Here is a 13,619-nt window from a genome sequence, read left to right as displayed (position 1 = left end):
TGTAGAAGATGCTGCCCCTATATGCAGAGCATTCTAATGACATAATGGCTCAGTCTCCATGTGTGAAGCGCTGTAGAAGATGCTGCCCCTATATGCAGAGCATTCTAATGACATAATGGCACAGTCTCCATGTGTGAAGCGCTGTAGAAGATGCTGCCCCTATATGCAGAGCATTCTAATAACATAATGGCTCAGTCTCCATGTGTGAAGCGCTGTAGAAGATGCTGCCCCTATATGCAGAGCATTCTAATAACATAATGGCATAGTCTCCATGTGTGAAGCGCTGTAGAAGATGCTGCCCCTATATGCAGAGCATTGTAGTAACAAAATGGCACAGTCTCAATGTGTGAAGAGCTGTAGAAAATGCTGCCCCTATATGCAGAGCATTCTAATAACATAATGGCACAGTCTCAATGTGTGAAGCGCTGTAGAAGATGCTGCCCCTATATGCAGAGCATTCTAATGACATAATGGCACAGTCTCAATGTGTGAAGCGCTGTAGAAGATGCTGCCCCTATATGCAGAGCATTCTAATAACATAATGGCTCAGTCTCCATGTGTGAAGCGCTGTAGAAGATGCGGCCCCTATATGCAGAGTATTCTAATAACATAATGGCACAGTCTTCATGTGTGTAGCGCTGTAGAAGATGCTGCCCCTATATGCAGAGCATTCTAATAACATAATGGCTCAGTCTCCATGTGTGAAGCGCTGTAGAAGATGCGGCCCCTATATGCAGAGCATTCTAATGACATAATGGCACAGTCTCCATGTGTGAAGCACTGTAGAAGATGCCGCCCCTATATGCAGAGTATTCTAATAACATAATGGCACAGTCTTCATGTGTGAAGCGCTGTAGAAGATGCTGCCCCTATATGCAGAGCATTCCAATAACATAATGCCACAGTCTCCATGTGTGAAGCGCTGTAGAAGATGCAGCCCCTATATGCAGAGCATTCTAATAACATAATGGCTCAGTCTCCATGTGTGAAGCACTGTAGAAGATGCTGCCCCTATATGCAGAGCATTCTAATAACATAATGGCACAGTCTCCATGTGTGAAGAGCTGTAGAAGATGCGGCCCCTATATGCAGAGCATTCTAATGACATATTGCCATAGTCTCCATGTGTGAAGAGCTGTAGAAGATGCGGCCCCTATATGTAGAGTATTCTAATAACATAATGCCATAGTCTCCATGTGTGAAGCGCTGAAGAAGATGCTGCCCCTATATGCAGAGCATTCTAATAACATAATGCCATATTCTCAATGTGTGAAGCGCTGTAGAAGATGCTGCCCCTATATGCAGAGCATTGTAATAATGGCACAGTCTCCATGTGTGAAGCGCTGTAGAAGATGCTGCCCCTATATGCAGAGCATTCTAATAACATAATGGCACAGTCTCCATGTGTGAAGCGCTGTAGAAGATGCGGCCCCTATATGCAGAGCATTCTAATAACATAATGCCGCAGTCTCCATGTGTGAAGCGCTGTAGAAGATGCTGCCCCTATATGCAGAGCATTCTAATAATACCACAGTCTCCATCTGTGAAGCGCTGTAGAAGATGCGGCCCCTATATGCAGAGCATTCTAATAACATAATGCCGCAGTCTCCATGTGTGAAGCGCTGTAGAAGATGCTGCCCCTATATGCAGAGTATTCTAATAATACCACAGTCTCCATGTGTGAAGCGCTGTAGTAGATGCTGCCCCTATTTGCAGAGCATTCTAATAACATAATGGCACAGTCTCCATGTGTGAAGCGCTGTAGAAGATGCTGCCCCTAAATGCAGAGCATTCTAATAACATAATGGCACAGTTTCCATGTGTGAAGCGCTGTAGAAGATGCTGCCCCTATATGGAGAGCATTCTAATGACATAATGCCACAGTCTCCATGTATGAAGCGCTGTAGAAGATGCTGCCCCTATATGCAGAGCATTCTAATAACATAATGCCATAGTCTCCATGTGTGAAGCGCTGTAGAAGATGCTGCCCCTATATGCAGAGCATTGTAATAATGGCACAGTCTCCATGTGTGAAGCGCTGTAGAAGATGCTGCCCCTATATGCAGAGCATTGTAATAATGGCACAGTCTCCATGTGTGAAGCGCTGTAGAAGATGCTGCCCCTATATGCAGAGCATTGTAATAATGGCACAGTCTCCATGTGTGAAGAGCTGTAGAAGATGCTGCCCCTATATGCAGAGCATTCTAATAACATAATGCCACAGTCTCCATGTGTGATGTGCTGTAGAATATGCTGCCCCTATATGCAGAGCATTCTAATAACATAATGCCACAGTCTCCATGTGTGAAGCCCTGTAGAATATGCTGCCCCTATATGCAAAGCATTCTAATAACATAATGGCTCAGTCTCCATGTGTGAAGCGCTGTAGAATATGCTGCCCCTATATGCAGAGCATTCTAATAACATAATGCCACAGTCTCCATGTGTGAAGCGCTATAGAAGATGCGGCCCCAATATGCAAAGCATTCTAGTGACATAATGGCACAGTCTCCATGTGTGAAGCGCTGTAGAAGATGCTGCCCCTATATGCAGAGCATTGTAATAATGGCACAGTCTCCATGTGTGAAGCGCTGTAGAAGATGCTGCCCCTATATGCAGAGCATTGTAATAATGGCACAGTCTCCATGTGTGAAGCCCTGTAGAAGATGCTGCCCCTATATGCAGAGCATTCTAATAATGCCACAGTCTCCATGTGTGAAGCGCTGTAGAAGATGCTGCCCCTATATGTAGAGTATTCTAATAACATAATGCCGCAGTCTCCATCTGTGAAGCGCTGTAGAAGATGCTGCCCCTATATGCAGAGTATTCTAATAACATAATGCCACAGTCTCCATGTGTGAAGCGCTGTAGAATATGCTGCCCCTATATGCAGAGCATTCTAATAATGCCACAGTGTCCATGTGTGAAGCGCTGTAGAATATGCTGCCCCTATATGCGGAGCATTCTAATAACATAATGGCACAGTCTCCATGTGTGAAGCGCTGTAGAAGATGCTGCCCCTATATGCAGAGCATTCTAATAACATAATGCCACAGTCTCCATGTGTGAAGCCCTGTAGAAGATGCGGCCCCTATATGCAAAGCATTCTAATAACATAATGGCTCAGTCTCCATGTGTGAAGCGCTGTAGAAGATGCTGCCCCTATATGCAGAGTATTCTAGTGACATAATGGCACAGTCTCCATGTGTGAAGCGCTGTAGAAGATGCTGGCCCTATATGCAAAGCATTCTAATAATATAATGCCATAGACCCCATGTGTGAAGCGCTGTAGAATATGCTGCCCCTATATGCAAAGCATTCTAGTGACATAATGGCTCAGTCTCGATGTGTGAAGCGCTGTAGAAGATGCAGCCCCTATATGCGGAGCATTCTAATAACATAATGGCACAGTCTCCATGTGTGAAGCGCTGTAGAAGATGCTGCCCCTATATGCAGAGCATTCTAATAACATAATGGCACAGTCTCCATGTGTGAAGCCCTATAGAAGATGCTGCCCCTATATGCAGAGCATTCTAATAACATAATGCCACAGTCTCCATGTGTGAAGCGCTGTAGAAGATGCTGCCCCTATATGCAGAGCATTCTAATAACATAATGGCACAGTCTCCATGTGTGAAGCCCTGTAGAAGATGCTGCCCCTATATGCAGAGTATTCTAATAACATAATGCCACAGTCTCCATGTGTGAAGCGCTGTAGAAGATGCTGCCCCTATATGCAGAGCATTCTAATAACATAATGCCACAGTCTCCATGTGTGAAGCCCTGTAGAAGATGCTGCCCCTATATGTAGAGTATTCTAATAACATAATGCCGCAGTCTCCATCTGTGAAGCGCTGTAGAATATGCTGCCCCTATATGCAGAGTATTCTAATAACATAATACCACAGTCTCCATGTGTGAAGCGCTGTAGAATATACTGCCCCTATATGCAGAGCATTCTAATAATACCACAGTCTCCATCTGTGAAGCGCTGTAGAAGATGCGGCCCCTATATGTAGAGTATTCTAATAACATAATACCACAGTCTCCATGTGTGAAGCGCTGTAGAATATACTGCCCCTATATGCAGAGCATTCTAATAATACCACAGTCTCCATGTGTGAAGCGCTGTAGAAGATGCAGCCCCTATATGCGGAGCATTCTAATGACATAATACCACAGTCTCCATGTGTGAAGAGCTGTAGAAGATGCAGCCCCTATATGCGGAGCATTCTAATGACATAATGGCACAGTCTCCATGTGTGAAGCGCTGTAGAAGATGCAGCCCCTATATGCAGAGCATTCTAATAACATAATGCCACATTCTCCATGTGTGAAGAGCTGTAGAAGATGCAGCCCCTATATGCGGAGCATTCTAATAACATAATGGCACAGTCTCCATGTGGGAAGCGCTGTAGAAGATGCTGCCCCTATATGCAGAGCATTCTAATAACATAATGCCACAGTCTCCATGTGTGAAGCGCTGTAGAAGATGCTGCCCCTATATGCAGAGCATTCTAATAACATAATGCCACAGTCTCCATGTGTGAAGCCCTGTAGAAGATGCTGCCCCTATATGCATAGCATTCTAATGACATAATGGCACAGTCTCCATGTCTGAAGCACTGTAGAAGATGCTGCCCCTATATGCAGAGCATTCTCATAATGGCACAGTCTCCATGTGTGAAGCGCTGTAGAATATATTGCTCCTATATGGAGAGCATTCTAATAACATAATGGCACAGTCTCCATGTGTGAAGCGCTGTAGAATATTCTGCCCCTATATGCAGAGCATTCTAATAATGCCACAGTCTCCATGTGTGAAGCGCTGTAGAATATGCTGCCCCTATATGCAGAGCATTCTAATAACATATTGCCACAGTCTCCATGTGTGAAGAGCTGTAGAAGATGCAGCCCCTATATGCGGAGCATTGTAATAACATAATGGCACAGTCTCCATGTGGGAAGCGCTGTAGAAGATGCTGCCCCTATATGCAGAGCATTCTAATAACATAATGGCACAGTCTCCATGTGTTCAGCGCTGTAGAAGATGCTGCCCCTATATGCAGAGCATTCTAATAACATAATGGCACAGTCTCCATGTGTGAAGCGCTGTAGTATATGCTGCCCCTATATGCAGAGCATTCTAATAACATAATGGCACAGTCTCCATGTGTGAAGCCCTGTAGAAGATGCTGCCCCTATTTGCAGAGCATTCTAATAACATAATGCCACAGTCTCCATGTGTGAAGCGCTGTAGAAGATGCTGCCCCTATATGCAGAGCATTCTAATAACATAATGCCACAGTCTCCATGTGTGAAGCGCTGTAGAAGATGCTGCCCCTATATGCAGAACATTCTAATAACATAATGGGTCAGTCTCCATGTGTGAAGCCCTGTAGAAGATGCTGCCCCTATCTGTAGAGTATTCTAATAACATAATGCCGCAGTCTCCATCTGTGAAGCGCTGTAGAAGATGCTGCCCCTATATGCAGAGTATTCTAATAACATAATGCCACAGTCTCCATGTGTGAAGAGCTGTAGAAGATGCAGCCCCTATATGCGGAGCATTCTAATAACATAATGGCACAGTCTCCATGTGGGAAGCGCTGTAGAAGATGCTGCCCCTATATGCCGAGCATTCTAATAACATAATGCCACAGTCTCCATGTGTGAAGAGCTGTAGAAGATGCAGCCCCTATATGCGGAGCATTCTAATAACATAATGGCACAGTCTCCATGTGTGAAGCGCTGTAGAAGATGCTGCCCCTATATGCAGAGCATTCTAATAACATAATGGCACAGTCTCCATGTGTGAAGCGCTGTAGAAGATGCTGCCCCTATATGCAGAGCATTCTAATAACATAATGGCACAGTCTCCATGTGTGAAGCGCTGTAGAATATGCTGCCCCTATATGCAGAGCATTCTAATAACATAATGGCACAGTCTCCATGTGTGAAGCCCTGTAGAAGATGCTGCCCCTATATGCAGAGCATTCTAATAACATAATGCCACAGTCTCCATGTGTGAAGCACTGTAGAAGATGCTGCCCCTATATGCAGAGCATTCTAATAACATAATGGCACAGTCTCCATGTGTGAAGCCCTGTAGAAGATGCTGCCCCTATATGCAGAGCATTCTAATAACATAATGCCACAGTCTCCATGTGTGAAGCGCTGTAGAAGATGCTGCCCCTATATGCAGAACATTCTAATAACATAATGGCTCAGTCTCCATGTGTGAAGCCCTGTAGAAGATGCTGCCCCTATATGTAGAGTATTCTAATAACATAATGCCGCAGTCTCCATCTGTGAAGCGCTGTAGAATATGCTGCCCCTATATGCAGAGTATTCTAATAACATAATACCACAGTCTCCATATGTGAAGCGCTGTAGAATATACTGCCCCTATATGCAGAGCATTCTAATAATACCACAGTCTCCATCTGTGAAGCGCTGTAGAAGATGCGGCCCCTATATGTAGAGTATTCTAATAACATAATACCACAGTCTCCATGTGTGAAGCGCTGTAGAAGATGCAGCCCCTATATGCGGAGCATTCTAATAACATAATACCACAGTCTCAATGTGTGAAGAGCTGTAGAAGATGCAGCCCCTATATGCGGAGCATTCTAATGACATAATGGCACAGTCTCCATGTGTGAAGCGCTGTAGAAGATGCAGCCCCTATATGCAGAGCATTCTAATAACATAATGCCACATTCTCCATGTGTGAAGAGCTGTAGAAGATGCAGCCCCTATATGCGGAGCATTCTAATAACATAATGGCACAGTCTCCATGTGGGAAGCGCTGTAGAAGATGCTGCCCCTATATGCAGAGCATTCTAATAACATAATGCCACAGTCTCCATGTGTGAAGCGCTGTAGAAGATGCTGCCCCTATATGCAGAGCATTCTAATAACATAATGCAACAGTCTCCATGTGTGAAGCCCTGTAGAAGATGCTGCCCCTATATGCAGAGCATTCTAATGACATAATGCCACAGTCTCCATGTCTGAAGCACTGTAGAAGATGCTGCCCCTATGTGCAGAGCATTCTCATAATGGCACAGTCTCCATGTGTGAAGCGCTGTAGAATATATTGCTCCTATATGGAGAGCATTCTAATAACATAATGCCACAGTCTCCATGTGTGAAGAGCTGTAGAAGATGCAGCCCCTATATGCGGAGCATTCTAATAACATAATGGCACAGTCTCCATGTGTGAAGCGCTGTAGAAGATGTTGCCCCTATATGCAGAGCATTCTAATAACATAATGGCACAGTCTCCATGTGTGAAGCGCTGTAGAATATGCTGCCCCTATATGCAGAGCATTCTAATAATGCCACAGTCTCCATGTGTGAAGCGCTGTAGAATATGCTGCCCCTATATGCAGAGCATTCTAATAACATAATGCCACAGTCTCCATGTGTGAAGCGCTGTAGAATATGCTGCCCCTATATGCAGAGCATTCTAATAACATAATGCCACAGTCTCCATGTGTGAAGCGCTGTAGAATATGCTGCCCCTATATGCGGAGCATTCTAATGACATAATGGCACAGTCTCCATGTATGAAGCGCTGTAGAAGATGCGGCCCCTATATGCGGAGCATTCTAATAACATAATGGCACAGTCTCCATGTGTGAAGCGCTGTAGAATATGCTGCCCCTATATGCAGAGCATTCTAATAACATAATGGCACAGTCTCCATGTGTGAAGCCCTGTAGAAGATGCTGCCCCTATATGCAGAGCATTCTAATAACATAATGCCACAGTCTCCATGTGTGAAGCGCTGTAGAAGATGCTGCCCCTATATGCAGAGCATTCTAATAACATAATGGCACAGTCTTCATGTTTGAAGCCCTGTAGAAGATGCTGCCCCTATATGCAGAGCATTCTAATAACATAATGCCACAGTCTCCATGTGTGAAGCGCTGTAGAAGATGCTGCCCCTATATGCAGAACATTCTAATAACATAATGGCTCAGTCTCCATGTGTGAAGCCCTGTAGAAGATGCTGCCCCTATATGTAGAGTATTCTAATAACATAATGCCGCAGTCTCCATCTGTGAAGCGCTGTAGAAGATGCTGCCCCTATATGCAGAGTATTCTAATAACATAATGCCACAGTCTCCATGTGTGAAGCCCTGTAGAAGATGCTGCCCCTATATGCAGAGTATTCTAATAAGTTAATGCCACAGTCTCCATGTGTGAAGCGCTGTAGAAGATGCTGCCCCTATATGCAGAGCATTCTAATAACATAATGCCACAGTCTCCATGTGTGAAGCCCTGTAGAAGATGCTGCCCCTATATGTAGAGTATTCTAATAACATAATGCCGCAGTCTCCATCTGTGAAGCGCTGTAGAATATGCTGCCCCTATATGCAGAGTATTCTAATAACATAATACCACAGTCTCCATGTGTGAAGCGCTGTAGAATATACTGCCCCTATATGCAGAGCATTCTAATAATACCACAGTCTCCATCTGTGAAGCGCTGTAGAAGATGCGGCCCCTATATGCGGAGCATTCTAATAACATAATACCACAGTCTCCATGTGTGAAGCGCTGTAGAAGATGCAGCCCCTATATGCGGAGCATTCTAATAACATAATACCACAGTCTCCATGTGTGAAGAGCTGTAGAAGATGCAGCCCCTATATGCGGAGCATTCTAATGACATAATGGCACAGTCTCCATGTGTGAAGCGCTGTAGAAGATGCAGCCCCTATATGCAGAGCATTCTAATAACATAATGCCACATTCTCCATGTGTGAAGAGCTGTAGAAGATGCAGCCCCTATATGCGGAGCATTCTAATAACATAATGGCACAGTCTCCATGTGGGAAGCGCTGTAGAAGATGCTGCCCCTATATGCAGAGCATTCTAATAACATAATGCCACAGTCTCCATGTGTGAAGCGCTGTAGAAGATGCTGCCCCTATATGCAGAGCATTCTAATAACATAATGCCACAGTCTCCATGTGTGAAGCCCTGTAGAAGATGCTGCCCCTATATGCAGAGCATTCTAATGACATAATGCCACAGTCTCCATGTCTGAAGCACTGTAGAAGATGCCGTCCCTATATGCAGAGCATTCTCATAATGGCACAGTCTCCATGTGTGAAGCGTTGTAGAATATATTGCTCCTATATGGAGAGCATTCTAATAACATAATGCCACAGTCTCCATGTGTGAAACGCTGTAGAACATGCTGCCCCTATATGCAGAGCATTCTAATAACATAATGGCACAGTCTCCATGTGTGAAGCGCTGTAGAATATGCTGCCCCAATATGCAGAGCATTCTAATAATGCCACAGTCTCCATGTGTGAAGCGCTGTAGAATATGCTACCCCTATATGCAGAGCATTCTAATAACATAATGCCACAGTCTCCATGTGTGAAGAGCTGTAGAAGATGCAGCCCCTATATGCGGAGCATTCTAATAACATAATGGCACAGTCTCCATGTGGGAAGCGCTGTAGAAGATGCTGCCCCTATATGCAGAGTATTCTAATAACATAATGGCACAGTCTCCATGTGTGAAGCCCTGTAGAAGATGCTGCCCCTATATGCAGAGCATTCTAATAACATAATGCCACAGTCTCCATGTGTGAAGCACTGTAGAAGATGCTGCCCCTATATGCAGAGCATTCTAATAACATAATGCCACAGTCTCCATGTGTGAAGCCCTGTAGAAGATGCTGCCCCTATATGCAGAGTATTCTAATAACATAATGCCACAGTCTCCATGTGTGAAGCGCTGTAGAAGATGCTGCCCCTATATGCAGAGCATTCTAATAACATAATGCCACAGTCTCCATGTGTGAAGCCCTGTAGAAGATGCTGCCCCTATATGTAGAGTATTCTAATAACATAATGCCGCAGTCTACATCTGTGAAGTGCTGTAGAATATGCTGCCCCTATATGCAGAGTATTCTAATAACATAATACCACAGTCTCCATGTGTGAACGCTGTAGAATATACTGCCCCTATATGCAGAGCATTCTAATAATACCACAGTCTCCATCTGTGAAGCGCTGTAGAAGATGCGGCCCCTATATGTAGAGTATTCTAATAACATAATACCACAGTCTCCATGTGTGAAGCGCTGTAGAAGATGCAGCCCCTATATGCGGAGCATTCTAATAACATAATACCACAGTCTCCATGTGTGAAGAGCTGTAGAAGATGCAGCCCCTATATGCGGAGCATTCTAATGACATAATGGCACAGTCTCCATGTGTGAAGCGCTGTAGAAGATGCAGCCCCTATATGCAGAGCATTCTAATAACATAATGCCACATTCTCCATGTGTGAAGAGCTGTAGAAGATGCAGCCCCTATATGCGGAGCATTCTAATAACATAATGGCACAGTCTCCATGTGGGAAGCGCTGTAGAAGATGCTGCCCCTATATGCAGAGCATTCTAATAACGTAATGCCACAGTCGCCATGTGTGAAGCGCTGTAGAAGATGCTGCCCCTATATGCAGAGCATTCTAATAACATAATGCCACAGTCTCCATGTGTGAAGCCCTGTAGAAGATGCTGCCCCTATATGCAGAGCATTCTAATGACATAATGCCACAGTCTCCATGTCTGAAGCACTGTAGAAGATGCCGCCCCTATATGCAGAGCATTCTCATAATGGCACAGTCTCCATGTGTGAAGCGCTGTAGAATATATTGCTCCTATATGGAGAGCATTCTAATAACATAATGCCACAGTCTCCATGTGTGAAGCGCTGTAGAAGATGCTGCCCCTATATGCAGAGCATTCTAATAACATAATGGCACAGTCTCCATGTGTGAAGCGCTGTAGAATATGCTGCCCATATATGCAGAGCATTCTAATAATGCCACAGTCTCCATGTGTGAAGCTCTGTAGAATATACTGCCCCTATATGCAGAGCATTCTAATAATACCACAGTCTCCATCTGTGAAGCGCTGTAGAAGATGCGGCCCCTATATGTAGAGTATTCTAATAACATAATACCACAGTCTCCATGTGTGAAGCGCTGTAGAAGATGCAGCCCCTATATGCGGAGCATTCTAATAACATAATACCACAGTCTCCATGTGTGAAGAGCTGTAGAAGATGCAGCCCCTATATGCGGAGCATTCTAATGACATAATGGCACAGTCTCCATGTGTGAAGCGCTGTAGAAGATGCAGCCTCTATATGCAGAGCATTCTAATAACATAATGCCACATTCTCCATGTGTGAAGAGCTGTAGAAGATGCAGCCCCTATATGCGGAGCATTCTAATAACATAAAGCACAGTCTCCATGTGGGAAGCGCTGTAGAAGATGCTGCCCCTATATGCAGAGCATTCTAATAACATAATGCCACAGTCTCCATGTGTGAAGCGCTGTAGAAGATGCTGCTGCTATATGCAGAGCATTCTAATAACATAATGCCACAGTCTCCATGTGTGAAGCCCTGTAGAAGATGCTGCCCCTATATGCAGAGCATTCTAATGACATAATGCCACAGTCTCCATGTCTGAAGCACTGTAGAAGATGCTGCCCCTATATGCAGAGCATTCTCATAATGGCACAGTCTCCATGTGTGAAGCGCTGTAGAATATATTGCTCCTATATGGAGAGCATTCTAATAACATAATGCCACAGTCTCCATGTGTGAAGCGCTGTAGAAGATGCTGCCCCTATATGCAGAGCATTCTAATAACATAATGGCACAGTCTCCATGTGTGAAGCCCTGTAGAATATGCTGCCCCTATATGCAAAGCATTCTAATAATGCCACAGTCTCCATGTGTGAAGCGCTGTAGAATATGCTGCCCCTATATGCAGAGCATTCTAATAACATAATGCCACAGTCTCCATGTGTGAAGAGCTGTAGAAGATGCAGCCCCTATATGCGGAGCATTCTAATAACATAATGGCACAGTCTCCATGTGTGAAGCGCTGTAGAAGATGCTGCCCCTATATGCAGAGCATTCTAATAACATAATGGCACAGTCTCCATGTGTGAAGCGCTGTAGAATATGCTGCCCCTATATGCAGAGCATTCTAATAATGCCACAGTCTCCATGTGTGAAGCGCTGTAGAATATGCTGCCCCTATATGCAGAGCATTCTAATAACATAATGGCACAGTCTCCATGTGTGAAGCGCTGTAGAAGATGCTGCCCCTATATGCGGAGCATTCTAATGACATAATGGAACAGTCTCCATGTATGAAGCGCTGTAGAAGATGCGGCCCCTATATGCGGAGCATTCTAATAACATAATGGCACAGTCTCCATGTGTGAAGCGCTGTAGAAGATGCTGCCCCTATATGCAGAGCATTCTAATAACATAATGGCACAGTCTCCATGTGTGAAGCGCTGTAGAATATACTGCCCCTATATGCAGAGCATTCTAATAACATAATGCCACAGCCTCCATGTATGAAGCGCTGTAGAAGATGCGGCCCCTATATGCGGAGCATTCTAATAACATAATGGCACAGTCTCCATGTGTGAAGCGCTGTAGAAGATGCTGCCCCTATATGCAGAGCATTCTAATAACATAATGGCACAGTCTCCATGTCTGAAGTGCTGTAGAAGATGCTGCCCCTATATGCAGATCATTCTAATGATATAATGCCACAGTCTCCATGTGTGAAACCCTGTAGAAGATGCTGCCCCTATATGCGGAGCATTCTAATAACATAATGGCTCAGTCTCCATGTGTGAAGCGCTGTAGAAGATGCGGCCCCTATATGCAGAGCATTCTAATACCATAATGGCTCAGTCTCCATGTGTGAAGCGCTGTAGAAGATGCTGCCCCTATATGCAGAGCATTCTAATAACATAATGGCTCAGTCTCCATGTGTGAAGCGCTGTAGAAGATGCGGCCCCTATACGCAGAGCATTCTAATAACATAATCTCACAGTCGCCATGTATGAAGCCCTGTAGAAGATGCGGCCCCTATATGCAGAGCATTCTAATGACATAATGGCTCAGTCTCCATGTGTGAAGCGCTGTAGAATATGCTGCCCCTATATGCAGAGCATTCTAATACCATAATGGCTCAGTCTCCATGTGTGAAGCGCTGTAGAAGATGCTGCCCCTATATGCAGAACATTCTAATAACATAATGGCTCAGTCTCCATGTGTGAAGCCCTGTAGAAGATGCTGCCCCTATATGTAGAGTATTCTAATAACATAATGCCGCAGTCTCCATCTGTGAAGCGCTGTAGAAGATGCTGCCCCTATATGCAGAGTATTCTAATAACATAATGCCACAGTCTCCATGTGTGAAGCCCTGTAGAAGATGCTGCCCCTATATGTAGAGTATTCTAATAACATAATGCCGCAGTCTCCATCTGTGACGTGCTGTAGAATATGCTGCCCCTATATGCAGAGTATTCTAATAACATAATACCACAGTCTCCATGTGTGAAGCGCTGTAGAATATACTGCCCCTATATGCAGAGCATTCTAATAATACCACAGTCTCCATCTGTGAAGCGCTGTAGAAGATGCGGCCCCTATATGTAGAGTATTCTAATAACATAATACCACAGTCTCCATGTGTGAAGCGCTGTAGAAGATGCAGCCCCTATATGCGGAGCATTCTAATAACATAATACCACAGTCTCC

This window comes from Phyllobates terribilis, unplaced genomic scaffold, assembly GCF_046119375.1.
Source record: "Phyllobates terribilis strain yellow unplaced genomic scaffold, ASM4611937v1 Scaffold_3__8_contigs__length_932513732, whole genome shotgun sequence".
NCBI lineage: Eukaryota > Metazoa > Chordata > Amphibia > Anura > Dendrobatidae > Phyllobates > Phyllobates terribilis.
The sequence above is the reverse complement of the archived record's forward strand: the minus strand, read 5'-3'. Positions refer to the sequence as shown.